Source organism: Malurus melanocephalus, unplaced genomic scaffold (assembly GCF_030028575.1).
Source record: "Malurus melanocephalus ecotype Western Australia unplaced genomic scaffold, MMel_1.1 scaffold_91, whole genome shotgun sequence".
In the NCBI taxonomy this organism is placed as follows: Eukaryota; Metazoa; Chordata; class Aves; order Passeriformes; family Maluridae; genus Malurus; species Malurus melanocephalus.
In genome coordinates this window covers 1,377,672-1,400,749 of record NW_026623323.1, presented here as the reverse complement: position 1 = coordinate 1,400,749, position 23,078 = coordinate 1,377,672, and the positions used below count along the sequence as shown (strand labels likewise).

The 23,078-nt window shown below is 41.4% G+C and overlaps 1 protein-coding gene across 2 annotated transcripts in view; it reads right to left on the bottom strand.

The window, feature by feature from the left end:
* Nucleotides 1–23,078, bottom strand: part of ARID5B (AT-rich interaction domain 5B) — a 112,603-nt gene that overhangs the window by 76,213 nt on the left and 13,312 nt on the right. The window lies entirely within an intron of this gene.

The window sequence follows — 23,078 nt, the reverse complement described above, 5'->3', positions numbered from 1 at the left end:
CTTTTCTATTTAATGTTTCCTTCTGTGCCAAACATAATATAACAGACAAGTGTTAGAGAGACATGCAGGGGGGAGTCTGAATAGAGAGCTTTAAAAGAGGTCCTTAATAGAGAAGCTGTATGCTTAGTCTTCAACAACATTCAATAGCAATTTATTTGCAGCCATTTTCTCATGTAACCTTTCACACAGGAGCAGATAAGATAGAGCACAAGACAATTTGTCAACTGCCAGATATGAACAAAAGAAACCATTTTTAATAAGCTTCAGTGGCCCCTTGTATTTGTTTTGCAACATGTTAATAACTTTTTTGGAAGCCAATCAAAGACCAGAAGAGAAAAAGAAGTCAAGCTGGGAAACAAAAACCACAGTTAAAGAATTTTACAGATAAAGTTGTGTTATCATCTGCATTGTAATAATGCTTAAACCCAGGAGTGGCACAGAATTGGAATTAGAAACATGATGCCATTTCTTTGGGAAAAAAAAAAAAAAAAAAGCAATTACAAAAATGCTAGTGTCATATTATTTTCCAAGAATTTGCTGTCCTCGGTCTCATCCCAATGTAGCACAGACCTGCTTCCCAAAAGAACCTCACTCAGGCTCCCCTCCTTCCCAGTGACAAGATGAAACTCAACATGAAGATGATGATGACAGGCAAGGTGGGAGCTGCCAAATCCCAGGCCACCAACCCAACTGCCCTGTACCACACTTCCCCAGCTACTTGGGAACCCGCACCTCCTAACTGAACTTCCCATCTTGCACCAAATAACCCCCGAATTGTTCCTCTGAAAAACAGCCCAAATGTAGCTTTAAAAGCTGTTACAGGCATATGAGTAAGTCTGTGGTTGCTCATAAGTCTGTGGTTGCTCATTTGATGGTATTCTGCATCACAACAAAGAATAGCTGAAAGAAGTAATAGGAAGAAGATCTAAAAGAAAAGGGACCTAACTTATTCACCTGCCTAGGATACAAGGATTCAAAACTGAGTGATATAGAGGATAAGACAAACAAACTAATTGTGCTGAAGTTCAGCAATGCTGTGTGACCACGSTCATTCTGGGGCACAGCCTCATTTCTGTGGAAAAAGATTTAGTTGCAGGCATGTGGGAGCTTGTGGGACTATTGCTCCTGATCCCTTCCTCCTCCTGCAGCACAAGAGGAGGGGCAGAGAACCTTCTCAAAATGGTAGCTACCAATACAAAAAAAAATTTGCAGCATTAAGGTTCAACCATGGGTCCAAATGCTCMTACAAGCCCTCAGTCCCATTTCTAAGGTAAAGGCCTTCTGCTACTGAAGAAAAAACAGAAAGTACCAAAATCCCAGCAAAGTACGCTGAAAAAGCTGATCGAGTGTTAAGTAATTTCATTAACATTATTAAAATAGAGAAAATTCCCTTGGAAAATTTCACACAGGCTTTCCTGTCTCATTGCAAATTACTCACAGCCTGAGAGACACGTGAGGAGCAAATGGAGAGAAATAAAGCTTCTCTCCAGTTAATTTGGACTGAGTCCTAGTCTCACTGGTAGAAAGACCAGGCTTGTGGGCTTCAGTGAGAACTGGGCTGGGTTCTTTGAACTAGATTATTATGGCATCTCTAAGAGAAGTACAAAAGTATATGGTGAGAGAAGATGCACCAGAGAATAAAAGGAACTGCCGGTCAGATGACAACCCACCTTGTTATGATGATGAAAAGACTCCCAGACTTCAGCAGACACACACCTGCAGAGTTTAGGATCCTATACCCAAAATTAGATTTTGCCTTCTAAGGACTTTGCAGAGCAGTCTCTTATCCAGTGAAGGGAAAGCATAGAAGCATTTGCTCTTCAAGAAAGAGGAATGGCTTTTTGAATAAGAAAGGGCTCTCTGTGATGGGAACATACCAACCCAGCCCCAYGCTCCTCCTGAGAACTAATACAGGATTTCTCTTCCTCTTCTGCAGGACCATGAAACCATTCATGGAAAAGGAGAAGCTGTGCTACCTGAATTATCTGAAAAGGCCTCAGGTGGAGGCAGGGTGAGAAAGGATTTCAGGACGAGCTATGCCTATGAGCTGAGGAGAACAAGCAAACTATCCTCCCACTCTTTTCTCTAGGCAAACTSTCTTTCCAAGCTTTCAGTGAGACCATCAGCTTTTCAGTGAACCTGCGAGGAAGGGCCCAGCAGAACCCTGCCAATCTTCCAGAAAACACCAGGCGCCTTGTGCTCTGCTCCCGATGGTTTCAGTCCCACACCCAGCAGAGAGGAAGGCTCCCAAGTAGGAAACAATCCTAACACACTATCTACTAGTCTGGAACCTGCTCTAATAATAGATAGCACTGTCTATTTCAAAGCACTTAATGGACGCTAATTAGTCCTCAGGGTATTCCTATGAGACAGGTAGACAGATAAGTATTATTTCCCCTGTTTTACATATGAAATAACCTCATCAGAGATGTTCTGACTTGCTTAAGGCCACTGAATGAGTCACTGAGCTCAGAACTCAGCAGGTCCTGGCTCCCAGACCTGCATTCAGACCTCTCAGTCATACCTCTTTCACAAGTACAAATCTTCATTTCAAACGTGGAGGGAGAAAGGAAAGAAGATCAAGGARGGGTGATAACACTGGGAAAAAATTTTCTCTAGGAAAGGAGCTTCCAGAAGAAGACAAAACAGAACTGTGCATCTTCTGAATGCTAGATACCAAATCTAGGACAAGGRGAAAGATGAAAAACACCCTGAAACAAAATTGTAAGGGTTTTAATTATATATTCTATTCCAGCAGTCAGAGTTATTTATTGTGATTTGTAACAACCACTAATGTCAGTTTAATAGCTTTACATTCCTAATTTCTAATACATCCAAAGCACACAATCTATCTGTACGCTTAGCACATACATGTAAATTATGTGCCTACACCCATAAAGTTACACCAAGGTGTTGTTCCACGCTAGAGACCTTTGTGACTTCAAATATCAAGGGTAGGCAGGAAAATTATCAGTGCGTATTRTGCCTCTTTGGGAAAGAGCAGCAAATAGTTCAGCCACCATTTGCAAGCAGTCAGAGCTTACAAGACAGCAGATATTACATGGCATTACATTCTTCCGTCACCAGGCTGCTACATCACCCACTGCTTTCTCCTCTTGACCAGTACAGACTGAGCTGGGCAGATGATGGCCTAAACTTTCAACACTCTAAATCTAGCAAAYGTTTTCCACATTCCTGAATGTACCTTTCAATGACTCCTTCCCTTTCAGCCTACAGCCCCATATTCCATGGACACAGAATTAAGTGAAACAAGGCCCTTGAAAGAGGGAATGCAGTGTACCAGCCTGCCGAACATTCACAAATTGCTTGTGCTAAAAAAAAAAAAAAAATTACTTCTATGAGATTCAGGGACCAATCTCCAAGATAGGCAAAACATTACTTATTATTTTTCAGAGAGGAAAAAAAACCCCATTTATACAGTACATTACTAATCTCAAATGGTGATGTTTAAACACAAGTTTGATGAACTATATGCAGCATAATACAGCTGTTTTGCATTTTGATTCCTTTATTTATAGACCACAGCAAATTAATAACTCAAAAATGTTGTTCCAGGCAAAGTAATGGACACACAATAAAACTATTCATTTCCTCAAAGGTCACTCCAGGAGAAGCATACATTGTTTCGAAGCCTACCAACAATGCTATTGTTCCAAAGAAAAGTGAAAATATATAATGAGCAGTTAGTGCCTATATCTGCAGTGGAGACCCTGGGCTAATTTAAAGTGCAATCTTAAGGCAATCAATCATACTCTAAAATTACTTCATTTTCCAAACTGTTTACACTTTTTAAGTTACAAATCCACTTTCTGCTATTTCAACTCACGATTTACAGCTACAGATTTAGCCTGCCTTGGCTTCCTGCCAAACTCTAGTCATGAGGGAGCTAATGATCTGAACAGATCAGTGTTTTATAATGGAGAAAAGTGCATGTAAATTTCCAGCATGTCTGCAAGTAATCAAGGCATGCTGACTATAAATGAGGCGGCCTCACATTTATTTTAGGAGAAATATCTTAAAGCACCACTTTTTATCCAGGCCAACAACAAAAAAAARRGGRAAAAAAAWYCYTTWAAAAAAGGTACTCCCAGATTATTCCAAATGATTCTAAATGAAACTGCTAGGCAAACAATATGTTAAAGAATAGTACAATAGCTAATTTCCTTTAGTGTTTCTATCTCTAACCAGATCATATCCTTATCATGGCAAGCTGGAACATTAAACTCTCTAGCTCATGGAATCAAAACACAAGAGTGCTTCATATTACATTATAGAAAAATGAGCCATTCCCTACAAACAAGGTCAGATTTCTGGAATGCCAAAGGTCTGYGTTTAAACAGAGAAGGGAGGAGGGGAGGTTTTGCCCACTCTGCTTGCTAAAAAACAGTGGGAAACTAGACTAGCAATTCAAATTTGTTTTAATAGTTAAAATGGTACAGGGAGAGAAAGAAGTCTCTTCAGAATTGATACTTAAATTAAGTATGATCTTTATTGTTCCATTACAGTGGCATAGCCAAATAATGACTTTGTGTTACTGTACAAATAATGCCGGATCCTCATTTTCTAGCGGAAATAATTACTCCATTCTATCATTTTCTGCTTATCATCAACCTACACCCCCCCTTCCTGTGTAGGCAWTGGGTTGTGGTATGTTTGGGGCTAGACTGAAAAAAGTTTCAGATTTTTTCCTGTTTTTAAAGGCCATACCAAGGAGGCCTATTTTGACTCAAAAGTGGCTTTAAGAATGGAGCTATAAATATTCCTGTGTTGTACTTCATGAAATTCAATCCATCATGATGGATATTTCTGTTGTAACATTATTACACGCCTAAACTCAATTGTATAATTGGATAGGGCCAGAAACAATAAGCTGGCATTGCTTTGCTTCAGCATACTACAGCTTTAAAATACCTGTAATCATAAATCAACATAATTATTTGAAGTTCTGTCACGAAGCAGAACAGGAAAAGAAAAACTAAAATAAACTAGCTGCTAAAGAATTTCATTTTACTTTCTYGGGACTGAAATATTTTACCAGCTTTGAGCCTTACCACCACTACAACTGGGAAAGTCTTTTCTCCTTTCCAGTTGCCTTGAAAGGCACGTCCTCCACAAAGATTTTGCTTTCTTACAGCTTTCCAACACAACYGGCAAAGCTCTGCTAAGGAATCCCGCAATTCCATAGTACAAAGCATGTGCTTGCGTTGCAGCCACTGGGATCTGGGTAGCAGGGAGCAAAGCTGAGACAGACAAAGTGACCCAAACTCCCCAGAGCCAGCCAAATGCCTGGTGGGACAAGGGCTCAGGGGCCAAGTACTGGCCATCACTGCTAGGGCAGTCTGTCCTGCTAGAAGCTCGGGAGGGAGAGAGATGAAGTCCCTCCTTAAGGTGGAATCAAAGAGAACTGAGCATTTTTTGTCCCAGCATGGTAGGCATTTTGCTACTTATCCACACAAAATTTACTAAGTCCTCCCTAATCTCTGCACCTCTTACCTCACCACTGTCAGGACCAAAACGAACTGACCCTTCCTTCTCTTTTTCTACCCCCAGGACACGTAAGTGAGAGCTGGGGAGCAGCTTTGATGGACAGMCCCTGGATGTGAACAGAGCTTGCTGCTTGTCAGTTTATTTTTAATTATTGTTAAGCAGCTGCTATTGAGAACTGGGCCTCGGGAGACCATTGCCCAGCTTAGGCAGAGGACCAAGCAGAGGTGAGTCCACATGCAGGAAAACACAAAGGGATGCCTTAGGATGGACTGCATCGTGTTCCTGGGAGAGGCAAACACACTGATGGCGGCTGAAGAGCTTCTTCCCTCACCTACAGTAACACAACCCTTTCCCAAATCTCATCTCCACTTACCTTCCAGCCATGCAGAGCTTCATGCTCACTGGAGGCACTGGGCTAAAGCATGACTGAACTTAATATTAAAACATGGATTTCTCCTACATCTTCCCTGAAAAAAACATTGCATTCCCAGGGACAGAAGTCTCCCAACAATTTCTTTGCTCAGTTTCTCTTGCTGCTATTAGAGTTTTTTTAAACTCTTTTTCTTCCTTCTTTCTCTTTTGATCTTTGTAGGTCTCAAGCTATGTACTTTATTACTTCTGATACTTATGTGAAAAACGTTAAGTCTTTCAAAAATACACTCTTTTGGACAAAAGCTTTATGGGTGCTGGAGCTCAGCAGCATATACAGTTGCATTTACACACACAGATACAGGCAGTTTCACCCGAGATGACTATGTAGTCATCAGCAYATGTCTGTGTAATCACCTACTGTTTGTGTACACATAGAGAATAAATTATACAATTACTGTAACATGATTAAAAACCTTACTCTCTCAAATTCTCAACTTTTACTCTCAAACACTGTGGCATCACATTGGAGGAGCAGCTGAAAATAGGTAAGACCTGGATTTCCTCAGTCAAAGAATACAGGAAAAAATCCTCTTTCAGTATATCTGAAAGAAGCAAAAAAGAGTGAACACACAGATCTGGGGGGAAAAGGAAACTCAACTCCAACTCAGCAAAAATTTCTAAGTTAAAAAAACAACATACATAAAAAGAGGAGATATAAATAGGTRAACAATTTATGTGAACAATTCTTGAGAACAAAAAAGCATTTGATATCATCTGAGTTGGTGTCACAGGCTGGTTATTAACTGGCATAAACACGCATTTTTAGTCCCACTGAGTCACCCAGAAAAGCTGGCTCTCAAATAATGAGGCTGATGGAGCCTGACATTCAGTTCTACTTTTCTTTACTCCAACTTGGAACTGTTGCACAATTACGATACAAAACGTCAGTATCCGATAAACAGAACTGAAAAAGGGAAAGAAAACAATTTTTTCCCCCACAAGTGAGGTTCCGTGCTTTTGCCTATTAAAGTAACCAAATATGTTTCTCTCTGAAATCAAAGCCAAAAGGCAGCATGCCAGACACAGTTAACAGATAAATCAATGTTCCTGAAGGGCGGGCTTTTTTGTTTTTGGGGGTTTCTGCCTGACAACAATCTTGCAGCAAGCAAACAGAACACCCACCGCACATCTTGTCAATCTACTCACATGAAACAGGGAAGGAAATACAAATACTTTTGAAGATCTAGGCACTGTTTGGAAAAACTTCATGTTCTAACCTCCCTGTCAAAGGTCATGGTTTTCATAACCATGAAGTCTGCAGCTATTGTAAAGCCCACCTCATATAATGTGTAATTGCAGCTAATTTATCACTAAGGTCATTGTATACTAGCTGGGAGTTTGTAAATAAGAATGAATCACAGGTTTCAGTTTTGTGTCCCTTTAAAACTCTAAGACCTAACAGTTTCCTGCTCCAACATACAAAATAGTATTGCTTCTATAAACCTACTCGGGTCTCCTTGCCAGCAGTTTCCATTTAATTAAACTGACAGCAAAACAGGGCCTTTGCTAATGCGATCCAGACCAGTTTGCCTTCAATGTAAATTCTCAGGCATGAAATTACATCTGAAACAGACACAATAATCCCTCTATATCTTAGTCATGAGTTTAATCTACACTAAAATAACATTTTCTTTGTCCATATTGAAGTCTGTTTTAGAATTCAGTGATCTTTTCTTCTATTCACAGTTGAAGTTCAGGGAATTATTCAACTTCCATTCACCTTACAGTCAATTCTGAATTTTCTTCTCGTCTGTAATTTATACATTCATTGTTGGTTTCTAGGTCATGGGTAGCAAAATGATCTCACATGTGAGAAACCAGATTCAGGACCTACTTCGAACTTTCACTTTCTGGAAATGAAATAGACTGGTAGCACTATAAAAGTAGTTCACAGCCGCTTAAAGCACTCTGAGTTGCCTTAAGCTAACAGCCCGCCCTTTCACACAGATCCTTGGTCAACTGCCTGTAAAGCAGAAAACTGATGAGATTTATAGGTACCTTCAATAAAATGAAGGTGGGGTTGTTTGTTTGTTTAATRACCCTTAACATTTTACTCTCATCTAATCATTCTCATCAGTGCTCAACTGATGCACTAATTCCTACAATACCCAGGAAGAACGGAATATGAAAAAGAATAGTTACTGCACAGTAACCACAGCGTTCATGATGAGCAACTCAATAAACTGCAGGGTGCATTTATACCAGATGCAMGAGAGATGGGAATTTCTGAGAGATGCCAAGCATTTTGTTCCTGGCCCATGGGCTGCCTCCTCCTGTACCAGCATGAGGACAAGCCTGGGGATGTTAAACCCCYTTTGCAATTCAAGCCTGCAATATCAGAGGGTTTGAAAACAGGAAGGGATGGTATACAGAAACTAAAATCTGGAAAAGTCACAATTAGTAAGGAAAGGGCAAATAACCAATCTTTTCTTACTAAAGCCAGAGTATGCCACAGCAAAGTCTCCAGCGTGATTATCTCTGGCAGCTAAACAATGATTAAAATAACGCTCTCCCAAACTCCCAACCTCAAAGTCAAGTCTAACAACTACCAGAGAAGCTGCTCTGTGGAATCCTGACACTGGAAGAGTCCATCACCTGAGCCTTGTTTCCTATTTTGATTTGGGCAACCTGGCTAGTGAACTGACTGAGAAACAGACATGGAGAGAAACTCTTATGGATAGCTGGGGCAAAGATCTCAAAGAGGCAAATACAAAACTATCCTACACGCAATACATACAGACATGCTCTGAAGGAAAAGCAGMACCAAAACGGAAACTGGAGTCCCATTTTTTTGTATGATTGCCATCCCCTTCTGTCACATCCTGATAACCTTCAGAGATAAAGACAAAGCACCCTGCCAGCCGCCCTTGGAGCTTTAGGGCACTTCTTGCACCATTTGTGACAAAGGCTTCTTTCCTGAGAGCTTGTGCTGCAGCTGAAGATGCTACAACCATAAGAKCCGTAAGTGACAAAACCACTGTGAAAACTAGAGAAAACTGCACCACAGCACATTTTCCAAGTTTCTACCCAACCAAACAAACATTTGCAAAACTYCTATTACCTGCCCTGCTAAAAATACCTGCTGCTCAAGAAGTGTTACACAACTTYAAGTAGGAAATTTGCCACATGCCTAGCAAGGTATAAACAATGCTTTCAGTATGTTTTTACAGCCTGGACTACACTATTTCCAAGCGCTGTTGGCACAATCTTCCTCTTCAAATAAAAACTTTAATTGCATTGTTCTCCTAAAAAGTAGAAAGCTAAGTGCTTTCTTAAGAAAACCAGCCCTATACTAAGCAGTCTGACATTCTTGGGAAAAAAAGAGAAAATTTAATTTTGCAGCAGAAGACAATGGKCAGACATTAGCATGATCAAAAATCATCACAAGTCCTTCCGGCAACTGCATTTCTGCTTTGCTGTTCATGAAAGTCCTCTGTTTTAGAAACAACACTTAAAAAGTATTCTCAGAGTAAGGGAACATAAACCTTTYCTTACTGTTAGGCTGACTTCATCTACAAGCTGATGAGGGAAAAACGGTCTGATAGAGGACAGCAGTCTCTCTTCATTACCAGTTCTTAAGAATCAGCTCTCTGTGCTTCCCCAAGCCACCAGAAATGGCAAAGAGGTACTGCTTTGTGCAAACACCATACACAATTGGCCAGAGATGAGGGAATGATTTTTCATGTTAACTTACACAAATTTGCTGATATCTCTGTTCAGTCATAGTCTCTCAAATAGGCAAAAAAACCACCAATAGTTTCTGCTGCAGAGGGTGAAAAATGCTCCTATTCCATTTGTGCAAATATGCTGGGCTCGCATTATCAAACACATGAATTCCTGTCCACACTCTCTCCGTCTCTCCTGCGCACCCTGCCATCAAAACAGCAGGACAAAATTGGCCTCATTTCCTGCATATTTCACATAGACCTAAACATTCTTAAGTATGTTGTCAGGGAATATATTTTAAGGCTGCTATGCTCACATCTGATTTCCTACTCTATGCTTTTAAGATATTAAATAGGCTTTACCTAATAAATCAAATGTTTTGTGTCTTGGAATCACATGATATCTGGAATCACCAAGGGCTAAATCCTGCACCAACTGCATTCACATAYACAAATCAGAGGGCCCAGGTCTGAAAAATAAAGTAAAACATGAGCACCAATCCTCCCTGCAGACAAGTCTAGCAAAAAAMCTAGTGGCAAGGTAGAAAAGCTACCCTTATTGTTATGTCCAGCCATTCTCACCCCTGCTCCTAACCAGCTTTGTACCACCTCTTCATTCCACCATGAGAGGATCAAAGCTGGAAGTCAAGGTGSAGTAGAGCCTTGGTACTGATGTTCTCAGTGTCCCATGGTAGTCTGAAACCTATAGAAATGAGCACTGACCTCCCAAAACCCAAGTGGGATGATTCTCCTAGAGGCTCTTTCCTGCTGAGGGCTCTAATAGCTGGGTAGGAAAAACAAATCAACTTGCTCTCGAAGTTTTTCACAAGGGCAGACAGGGCCTGATTTCCCTACCCGTCACACTGCTGCAGGGTGTTTCTGAACACCACAACAGCAAGCCTAAGCCTGTGCTGCAGCATGGAGGAGGCACCACAAAAAAGAGGAATGCTCTCCTTACCTGAGCTGGAAGGCTCCTCCACAGGAGGAGCACCACAGGCAGCTGAGGGAACTGAGCACTTCTCAAGGGACAAACTCCCTGCCCTCATTCAAACTGACCAGTCCACCAAAATACCAGGAGCCTCCCACACACCAAACTGCAGCATCTAATCTTTGATGTCTTACAATAACACAAAGACAACGTATAAAGCACATTCAAGAAACACTGTGGGAAATGAACCAGCATTTTAAGGAACATTCCCTTTGGACATGAAGCCTTTTTTAGCCAAACCACTATGATTTTGTTTTAGTGACTCATATGAATGGATTCTGGATTAAGGTTTAAAAATGGGATATTTTCTCTTCTGTTCTTAGGTTCACCTCAAGATATGTGAATGAAAAAATAGCAGCAAGAATATTAGGCTGGATTTCTGTTCACCAACAGACACTAAATAGGGATCCACTAAATTTGTAAAGATTAGCTGAAGTTACAAATATGTAATTCCCAAAAAGCTATTCCTCCTAAAGTCAGGCTGGGCGAGGATCATAAAACTATAAAAAGATACTTTGTCCCTAAAGACTGCCAGAAGCTAATCATTAGCCACTTGCCTATAGTATGGTTACCTTTTTATTACATTATTCTGATATTTTTCTTTCAAAGGGCCTGGACCTACTCCTTATTTTTACCATMTGGGTAACAAAAAAACCCCACTGTCTCTAAGCGAAGTGATTTTGAAGACAAAGACACTTGCCAGAYTAAAGACAAAGAAACAAACAAAGTGTACATAAATTTGTGTTTGACTACCGTTGGGCATCTGGAAAGGCACAGAGTTTCTCTGGAAAATTTTTCTTCCAGTCTTTCATACAAATGATAGTAAAATATGTACCCAGCAGCAAACTGAGAGAACTAAATTTAAAATGCACTTTCAGACCACTTGCATTTTTTTCTTTTTAACTTCTCTTTTCCAAGGCGAGAGGGGAGGAGGGAGCTTGTACCAATGTTTTCAAGTACTGTAAGTTCTTTTGCCTTTTAACAGAAATATGTAAACAAGGTGTATGACTGTAGGGTAATGTTCTAGTCACAAAACATTCAAGAGCCAGAGTGAAGCTATTTAAAGAATGGAGTATTCAATTCCTGAGGCCAGATGCTAGTATAAATATGAAACTATGTTCACACTGCAGATTAAATTATTTTTAGTTTCTGCGTTTGAACTGCCAAAATTATTTGGGTTGGTTTATTTATTTATTTTTTTACTGTACCRCAGAACTTACGGGGCCACATTTTTATATATCTGAGCTGAGGATTAAAAACACAAGCGTGAAAGGACTTTTTAATCTATTTTCTCTGTGCATAAAAACTGGAAGTGTATAGTGACAAACACTGTCACAAGTAAGGGTCATTCAGGCAGTAAGAAAACTAAAAATAAAGATGGAGCTGAACCATTCGAGATTCTTGAAAGAGATTTTTATAGTAACTTATCATTTAATTTTCAACCCACAAAGCTTTTAATTTGGAAATACTCAGTGTGAAAGAGAAGTGGAGACTGTGGTTTCACAATAATTAAAGAGAAAACATGCATTAAGATTGCATTATACCCTGTCTACTGGATTTGCCACAAGAGCTCACACAGATATTGCAAAGAATATCAAGTTAAAGTCACTAGTAATTAACAAAAACAAATAATCAATAATCCCATGACCTTGCCATAACACAAACATGCATGAATTCAAGGGAGAAAGGCARTGAAATAAACCGGCAGTGAACAAAGCAAATCGAGGCTCAGTGACTAATGGGTGAGGACCTATCACTGACACACACCAAAGCCTACAAATCACCTACAAGGCTAACAAGGACCCCCCTCTTGCTGATGGCCACTTCAGTGTTGTTATTTTTTTGGTTCTGTAATTATCTGCTCTTTGTTTCATCAGCTGACAATGATGGAAAGTCCAGGATACATCTCAAGGACTTGATTCATCTGCTGATAGAGGGTGAGTCTACCAAGAACCAARAAGTCACAGAGGAACGATGTAGAAAGACACAAATGAAGCCACAAATGCTTCCCACTGCAAATACCACGCATGCCCCACCCCTGGCAGGCCTGGATGTACAGCCAGGAGAGGGATGAGCAGAAAGACTGCAGCTTGGTCAGTCAAGAGACCTCCTGCAACACTCAGGAATGTGGAATTACTGAGCAGACTTGCTCTGCACCACACTGAACATGCATATTTGGCCGATGACTTAYGAGAAGGATGAGGCCGGTAACACGGCACAGCTGGCTGCGGGTGATGCTGGGAGGGGAAGGGGTCCCGCGACACTGGGCTGTAACCCACCGAATATTGGGATGTGTGAACGACACTAAGTACCTCTGGAGACTCTGTCACACCCCAACTCAGCCAGGCAGGGGACACCAGGCTTAATTACAAACAGGCGACATGGGACATGCTGAAATCTGAACATGCTCTTGAATATCACAAGGTTCAGCCCCAGTTCCTAATTAACTGTTCTTATCAGGCACGGATCTGGTATCACAACAATGAAGCCTCCTTCTGGAGGACAGGCCGAGGATCCCAGCCTTCCCTGGATATTTACAACAGGCTTTTAAAATGCATTAGCCTGCACTTTAAAGAAACCTGGGACCAGAACATCTGGGCTTTGGTTGTTTTGTTTCTCAGTAATAAAAGCTAAAAAAATGATACAGCTGTGGATAAATGTTCAGGAACATAGCAGATATCTCATCATCCTTTACCTATTTTCCCTTCACTAGCCTTGTTCACAGGAGCAGAATAGGACGTGGGGGAACTTGGAGAAGGACGAGAGGGAAGGTTTCCCACCTTTTTCTTAAATTAGATATTCGTTATAGGATCCTTGAATTGTGTGGGGATCTATTCCACTCATGACACACATGCATAACTCCCCTTGGCACTAACGGGAATGACGAACGTGTTGTGAGAGGAGAATTGCCCCCTAAAACTGCAGGAGTGTGAACAAGGTTGTAAATATATCTTAAGGTTCTGGTAACATTAGAAACCAGCCTAGCGAATTTCTCATGGTTTATTATGATATCACCAAATCCCCTCCATGTATTTATAGCCTTGTAATTCACAATTATTCTGGGTCCATAAATGTTTTTGGCATCTGAATGTAGAACTGATACTATTATTTCACATATTATGGTACTGTCCGTGAATGCAAGATTTATTCCAGCACAGACTCCTGGAGTTGATTCATCAGATATTTTATGCTACTGTTCTTTTAATGATTCATTTATCCCTAGTAATATTTGTATTCTGAAGTGTGGCGTCTCCAGCCGACAGCACAATGCTCTGCTGAATTATCTTTTTCTTTCACAGCATAACAAAGTAGAGCACAGTCAAATTGAAGATGGCCTTTAGTACACTGTCAGAACAATACTGCTTACCAAGCATATCCAGACATATTTCTCAAACCACATRTAATGCTCTGGCTGCCAACATGCTCATAAAGTCATTAACCAGCATCTTAAAATGAGGGTGTGATACATATATTTAAATGTTTAGGAAAATCAAATGTGGGCTCTCCTAGAAGCTTATTTTGAATTTCAGCTTCTACATACATCAATTATGCAGCAGCGCACAGATATAAAAATTCACCTTGATTTTTCACAAGCTGCTAAAATATACTCCTGCTAAAATCATACACATTATCTATCACTAACAAAAGCTTCTTTATGCCATTAACTATTTGCCCTTCACAATGTAACAGAGCAAGACAGACCCAAGCTGAAGGTTTACAATGCTGAGGATTCATTTTTACAAGCAAATTATTATTAGCAGTAAAATTAAGGAGGAACTTATTTAACATGGTACAGATTTTACTAAATGAAGTAAATAAAGGTTAARGCACAAGGTTCTCCAATACAAAACCTACCCAGTAAGTTACAATTCATGCTGTTACAGCTTTTAAATATATGCTTTCTTTATCACCCACTCCCACAAACCGCACACCAATTTATACACACACTAGGCTTAACCCTTCCCTTCCCAAACACCTTTATCTATCAATGCTCTCATCAAACAAGGATCACCAAGCCAGCAAAGACAAGCATGACCCAAATTAACCAAAAGGGATTAAACGGTCAGAATATTGATACCGAGAGCCTTAAAACTCAGTTAACAAAGGCAAAGCTGCCAGAACCACAGTCTTCTCCGGTGTACTCACAGAGCCCCTCTTGGTGATCACAAAGGTGATACACAGTGCAGGAGGAGATCCCCAGGCTGACCCTGCTGGGAGGCCACATTTGCTACTGCCCACTCAGCTGCTGCAGCCAAGCTCCTTCCCACAATCTTGTCCAACACCTTTCTTTTCTTTTTTAGTGTTCCATCTCCCATTTTCCCTTGCCTGCCAAGTGAAGGACCACCTTGGCAAGCTGAGGACCCATCACATGCTGTTCCTGAGAYCTCCATAAATGCTGATATATCCATTTACTGACAGCTTTTGCTCCTGTGTATCTCTGTCCTACCAAATGATTTTCTAAAAAAAGAAGAGAAAAGCAATAAAAAGTAAATCTGGGCTTTCAATTTCAGATGCACAAAGGATGCTTTCTCTGACACAATTTTCCCATGACACAAGAGAGGTCATCTATAAGAAGATAAACATTGCATCTCAGAGAAAAAGTACTAACCTTTCTGCAACACCACAGACAGAATCAGACTAGGATACCTAAAAAACAGATAATGACAGGCCAGACACGTCACACTGTGCCTATAAACAAAGGGCAAGTTGCCTTTCTAGGCATGGGAATAACAAAGAGCAACTCAAGAGGACTTGGAAGGGAGGTAGTGAATAAACTGGGCCTGGCTTTTCTCCCTCTCCCTACAAGGGCAATGACACCCCGATCTGGGTATGATATTGACAACACCCAYAGAAGAGCCTGAGCATCTCAGCACGGAAACAGAGGTCACAAGGCAGCATGATTCATGGGCTGGTACAAAGACAGCTCTGACTTGGTTAACGGAGCACCTGGAGTCAAAGATGACTGCAGGAGTCCAAGTCCTGGGTTCCAGCAGCACAGAATTACAGCACAGGAAAGCAGCCAGGCGGGAAAAAGAGAATGTCCTTGGGGCCCACCCAACTATACCACAACATTACATAGGTGATCAGTTTACAGATCTCGGTACTCAGCCAATTTTTGGCTGGCTGTGTGGAAAASATACAATGCAGGAAAAAGGCATCAGTGAGGGATCAACACCTATGACCAGCAACTATGGAACACAGAGGAGACCACTGATCACCTTCCTCCATGGCACTGGGCAAGGGAAGCACAGCAATACAAAACAATCGACATCCCAAACTGGGTCACCCTGGGATCCAGAAAAAATGTGGACAGGGATGGAAGATAGAGGGAAGGCTGGGGAGGAAAACAGCACCCTCTAAACTAAAAATTAAAAAAAAAAAAAACAAAAGAAAGGAAAACAGGTGAAAAAAGGAAGAAGAGACACTGAGACAAAGTCAGATTCAGAGCACAGCAGCACTGCACCAGGACACACACGTTTCCAGTTACTGGAACAAAAACTCATGGTCAGTAAGAATTAAATGCAAGATCCAACAGTGACTAGAAGGGAAAAAATCCTGGAGAGCAGACACATGTGGGTTATTACACAGCCTGGCAAGGTCAATCCCGGTGCTAAAAACAGACAAAAATAAAAAAAGCCGTCAAACATTTTTAAAGGGACACTGTCCCACACTGACTGCTTTGACACTGTCTGTGAATGGTCCGTATTTTTTATCTACTTATTCTGTAATTATGTAGGCTATCCTGTTCCAACCAGAGACTGCAACAAAACTCTTATTGATGGTGCAAACTGCTGCAACTTCGTCTTTATGAGAACGTAGGGCAGTTCTCTAGCTTCACAGGCAGTAAAATTTAACTCTTCCTCCTCTCATTTTGCAGCAGTGATTCCATGTCTGATGATTCCAAATAAACCAGAACTGCAATTGCAAATGGCTGTGCTCTACACCAACGGCAAACTGCCCTGTCATACCAATATATAATTGAAAATGCTGACACAGTTACAACTGCTATCAGCACAATTCTGATAATCATGTTAGCTTGTTCCTGCTGCAGGAACAGGGTCGGTGGGTGGGGAACAGCCACTGTGAGTTAGGGGCTACCAAGAGGGAAGTTACCTGGGATTTTGTTTACATTTCTTGGCACACCTTTTACATTTCAAAGAACAAAATACYCACATCCTCAGTTTCCAGGGGTGATACTCTCACCCTCTTTTACAGAAGCTGAAAGGTAGGTCAAAGTTGGATAAGAAATCCAAATCTCTTTGATAAGGCATGCTTGAAATTTGAGGTGTGTGGTGTTAAAACTCCTTTCAAGAGTCACAAGCAGATGAGGCTCAACACAATCCAGTGGTGAATGAAAGGCTTCCATAGCCAGTACTGCACCTTAAAATATTTTTGTCACCCCCATATGCTTCCTTTGTACTGAAGTAGGCTCTCCCCAGGGAAAGGAAAAAATTAACAACACTTAAATCATCCCAGCATTGCTCAAGCAAACACRTGGTCTCTGGCAGGATAGACAACCTTGGAAGGATCCCACCAACCTCCTTCCAGGGAGAAGGAAAGTGCAGAGGAGAGCAGCAGTGGTTCAAGAGAGAGGGGTAACTGAGGAGAGAGAGCCCCAAAATGCTACTGGAGATAGGGTCATCTTYGGGACTGAATTACTAGAGGTACACTGGACCTAACAATAGCATCACCTTTCAGCACTTAAAAGGCAGCCAGCAACTGAACAAGCCAACAAGTATTTGTTAAACCAACTGGTTGACCAATAATAAATATTTAWCTCTGTCTGCTCAGCACCTCAGGTTATCTCTGATCCCAAACATGTTAACACCAAACGTAAGCAGTTATGAAACCAAAACAAGGTTGAACAAAATGAAGCCTTCCTGCTCCACAGCCTCTCCGAACAGTAATCCCAGCAGAGCTTCCTGTTCCACAGCCTAGTGATGCTCCTGTCCTGCTGTAGTAGTGCTGGCATGTGCTAGAAGCTGCACAAACACAGAAGAAAAAGCCAGGCTACAGTCTCTTTTTTCCCAAGGGAGCAGTTCCTCTCCATTCAGGCTCCATGGAGCACAACAGACAAGTCATGTAATAGCTTCATCTATGGCAAAAGAACTGTATCAATTGGGCTGGTTAAAGTGAGTTAGAGAGGTCACTCTGACCCACAAGACAAAAAACAACATAAGGTGCACTAGGGCAGAGAGGGGAAAATTGGATAATGGGACACTTACAGAAGCTTTATCAAGATCAAAATGGCATTCAGCTAGGGCAATGGGGACAGGAAGGCACAAGATGAGGCAAAGAGTGCAGACAAACACAGGAGAATGGGAGGGGAAGAGAGGCATGACTTAGGCACGAAAGTGGCTGTACTCTGAATAGCTAACAATTAGCTGGTCAGAAAATTATTGCATCAAGCTAAGCCAGGCGAGCCTGAATTGAGCAGCACGCGACAAACAATGAAAAAGGAGAGTCAGCATCAGATCAGAAGTCACCACAAGTGTCTGAACACTCTACAGCTGCAGATTATCAGTTTTGATAATGTCATCGTTTGACTACATTATGACTTGATTATCCTCACCTGGAGAAGTCATGCCTGCTGCAAGGCCACTGGCAAGTGAAAYTGGAAGGGCCATGCAACAGTCCAGTGCCCATCATATGGGGGTGACCATGGGGTTGGCACCTCCCTGCAAGACAGCCCATCCCTGCTCTTCCTGTYCTTCCAAACTCATTGCAATCTGCTGTGGATCGGCCAATTTGTATGGCAGCACAGGATCCAGTGAGGATCTGCAATCTTGCAAGTAAAGATATGCAAATTATGAGACTGGTAAAGACAATAAAATGAGAGGGTGCCCCAGTCCTGCAGCTCCAACCCTGCCCAACAAGCTCTGCCTGGAGAGTTCAAAGGAGCTACTTCAACAGAAGGAAACAACTCCTGGAGARCCACCTACAGACTAGAAAAGAGTGACTGCTACAATATACACCTCAGCTAGAAGCAGAGGTTGATTTCCCTGGGTTCTACAGGAACAAGATCCAGATTCTATACCCTCAAGTGCATGACTGTGGGTAATAAAAAGACAGGACAGGACTGACTGCTAAATTTTCTTTGGGTTTCCCCTCACTGGACCCCAACAAACAAGAAATAAGTGCAGCAAAATCCCTTCAGCTCACCAGAACTTGCTCATCACATTACTARCACTGCCACTGCAGGAACAGGAGTGCCCCGTTCACAGCAACCTCAACCATCCATTTCAGCATCCATTTGTCCTCACAGAGGACAAATAAAAAGAGCAGCAGTGCCAGCCTGGGGACCAAACCCAGACCTCTGTCATGGCAGAGCCCGAGGATTGCAGACTGCCAGGCTGTGGTAGCAACTCCAACCTCTCTGGCACAGCACAGGCACAGTGGCCATTTGTTCCCTGGCTAAACCTAGACAGCACTGCAGCCCAGCCTAACCCAAACCAACAGAGCCAGTGAGCACTAAATTCAGTCAYTTTTCCCTCAGTCTTCTCTCTCAATTTCAGCTCTGACTCCTCTATCTTTTATTYCTTTTTCTAAAGACACATTTAGAGATGAAACCATTCATAACTGCCTATCCACAGACAGTTTGTGGCAGCATAATTGACAATGAGTCTGCTGCAAAAATGAAAATGCTGTTTTAATAACCTTGGCCTAAAATACATTCTGTTGTATGCCTCAAAGGGTTTCAATAAAAAGTCAACCTGTAGAGACATATTTTCTTGGCTTAAACAACAATCCAAAGCATATAAATGTAGTCCAACTATAATGACATATTTATAGGCCAATAAAGCTTACACTGCAGCTTTCATACTTCAGTTAAAGGAAGTCTGTAAGAAGCAATGTTATATAAAATAATTTGAATTTTTTTCGAACTATAGCCCAAGGAATACAAATATGCAACTTTCCCATATTTAACCAATAGTGTTTACATTGCTTAGCTGCTAAACATTTTGTAAAATGAAATAATTCCTCATTTGGTGACTTCCCAYTGGTTTACCAAATATGGGTATACAAGTCCATTTATTACAAAGAAAAATCCCCTAAATAATTCTGAAGACAAAAATAAATAACTAGCAGCCTCAGTAGTGAATGATTTTATCAGACCAATTCTTCTGGAAAAACAGGTTCTCATGTTCATTATGAATAATACATTCCTGAGCAACTCTATTTTTATATGCTGCATTGTTGTTATTCTTTATTTTTCCTCAACATTTGAAAGAAATATTCAGAAAGCTATAAATAGTCTYAAGACATAAACTGCTAGCATTCAATATTGACATATTTGTAGAAAGGGACAGAATGTATAACATAAATATCTCAACAGGCAGAAAGAAATAATTCTTAAAAATAATTTTTCAGGCTGAAATCTTGAAGCTCACACAAAAAAAATGCTATTGCAAGATCTTTTATTTAATACAGTCCTAAGGAAAAGTTCTGCATAATTCACTAGTGATAAAAACAACAGCATTTTACAGGAAAAAAAAAAACAAAAAAAAAACCCAACAGTTTCTGCAGGAAAGGAAAGCAAAGAGAGAAAAGAAAAGAAGGGGAAGAGAACAAAAGAGAAGAAAGAGAACAAAAAAAAGGAGACAGAACTACCTCATTTGAATTAGGGTCAACTTTCAATTATAATAGGTTCATGGTTTCTACAGGTTGTGGATTAACCAGGTGTTGCCTTCATTTTGGCTAAGCAAGTGCCACAGAACACATGGCACAGGGTATGCACTGCTCACATGAAGCCTCACTTTGCCTGGTTGTTGTTTGAAGCTGTCCTGCTCCCAGCAGCCATGTGCTTAATTAAGTATGTTTGCACAGTGATGCTTCTCTGGTTCTGTATCAGCCATGTTTTCATTTCATCCAGGTTATTTCACTCCTCACCACTCCTGGATAGTGTGTGAAAACTGATTTTATTTCTTCTTTGAGCTTTTTTGAGCTCTTTGGTAAGGATATAATTTCCTATTACCTTCTAGAGCTTGATTCAAAAACATCTAGTARGAAAAGCTGCACAATCTACTCACTTTTATGGGATTTTTCTGTAATGGAAACATGCTGTTTCACAGGAAAAARGGGGTCCAGGAGATCACATTGTTTATCTAGGACTTTTCAACACCTGGTWCAGCAACTTCCTCATCTACAGCCAGAGTTAAGCACAAGCATCACCAGAGGGACCTTTGCGTGACAGTGCACTGTGCTCCTTTCACAGTACACAACCCTATTTTAAGAGGAAAAAACTACCCCAACCCATTGTGCTAGAGACCTGCTGCAGAAGTTATTGCTAATAAATCTTTTGATCACTGCAGCCAAGCGTTGCTCTGTTGGCAAGATTGGAGAAGCTCTGTGGGCACACGTCCTAAGAGGCCGTAAAGCTGCCATTTGACAGCAAAGAGACAACACCAGCGGCTCGAATGCCTTGCACACCACACGTCATGCTCCTGCCTTTGGCTCCAGCCAGGGACATGAAACTGCCAGAGCAATGTCAACCCTGACCAACCACTCAGAACGAGAGAAGCAATTGTCTCATGGGTGCCAAACCTCCACGCCATCGTTGCGACAAACACCAGAGCTCATGGGCWGCCTACAGGACACCAACTGCTTCACAAGTTTCAAAGATCACTCTACTGAGTTTTTGTCAGATCCAGGAAGCAATATAGGCTTAAATTCTTGGCTCTTCCAAACATCAGCTCAGTACTAGATTTAGGAAGTTTCTTTGATTCCCTTAATAGGCTGGATCAATTGTCTGTAACAATGTATCTAAGCAGCTATAGGTCTTTGTGAACCTTTGGTTTCACTCCTGTYGACCAGTCATTATGAAGATAAAGGCAGTCATAATCAAACATTAGTCAAAATTCCCTTTGCTACTGAAAAAATCCCCAACCCAACAAGAAAGCCAGAGCCACCAACTGAAAATGAGCAACATCAGAATGTGGGGTTATCAAAATTATACCATATAGTTTGCATTCCATGAGTGCTTTCARTATAACCCCTACTTTGAAAGGCTTAACATGCAACTATAAGCTTTAGGCTTAAAGATAATTTTCTTTGGCTCCTAGGGTAGATAATAGCAATTTCGCAACTTAYCACAAGGGTTTTTTTGTTTGTTGAAAACAAAAACAAGAAAACATTAGCACACAAAAGTTCTGTCTGAAAAACATTAAGATTCTTCTGACACAACAAACAAATGCAAATAAATGTAGTGCGTAGAGAAGATACCAGGGCAATAGCAGAGAAAATTACTCTATGTAATTATGAACCAGAAGAAACCACAGAGAAAAGCAAAGGAAAAGAATTGCATGGATTATTTTTTTCCCTGGACATGCAATGAAAAATAACATCAACTTCCAATTGTACTTTAAAATTCCAACCTACATATCTAATGGTAAAATGTGAGATTGACAAAATCACTTCACCATTTGATAASATCAGAAAAATCAGATGCAGAAGATAAATCCCCCAAGACAGATCTTCAGCTTCATGTATCTTGGCTTTGATGCCAACCCAGTCATATAACCAAACTTGGCCCTGCCCTCCTGTTCATGTAGACACAAAAGCATTTCCTCAAATGCATCAGGCTTAGCTTTTACCTTCTTACTTTTTCACACATTATGTCCTAATCTTGATGCTCTTCAAATGTGGAACATGTATTAAAAACTCGGAAGAGAGAAATGTCCCTGGTATGCACTTGAAAGTGTCATCTCTGACAAGTGTTGCACATCCAAGGTCCTAACACCACAGACAGCATGTGTACCAACAGGACACCCATCCTCCACTGGACCTGGGAACCTACTGCAGGTTTTAGAGGTGTGAGTGCCTGCACACCATGGCAGCCCCACAGCTGCAAGCCTGTCAGCAACCACCCAAAGCAGCAGAGCTACCAACTCCCTTTCTGAAAACCAACAGGGAAAGARCACGCATGTCAGTGTGGAGACAACAGTGGGGTGCTTGCAGAGCCCCACTGTGCTACAGCAACATAAAGCTGACAAGGMAACACCAAAGAAGGGACACATCCCTGTGGAATGAGACACAGAGCCAACTGTATGAAGTCAGGGCAAGCATCAGGAGCATCTCTGAGCTTCTGGAAGATGGAACATGAGAAGTGAGAGGCCTTTGCTCATCCCTGCCTGTGACAGGAGGCCTCAGGAAGTCAAGTCAGCCTGCTCTCCCCACAGCACACAGCTCTGACCTGATCCCCCAGCCTGCAGAGCCCCAGGGAGAGCCTGTGACAATTGTCTGTATGCACATCTTCAGGGCTGTAGAGCTCTGGGCCATGTAGACAGGTATCAGAATTACCCCACACCAGGCTCCAAGGAGCTGGAGATGAGCTCACCATCACCACCCATCCCACGCAGTCATCTCTCTCATTACCACACCTCCACCCCAGGCTCACACATACCTTGGGAATCTGCAATGGTGTGGCAGGACCAGGCTCATCTACCCTCAAGACACTCACTCACAGGCCCCTTCCCAGAAGAGAA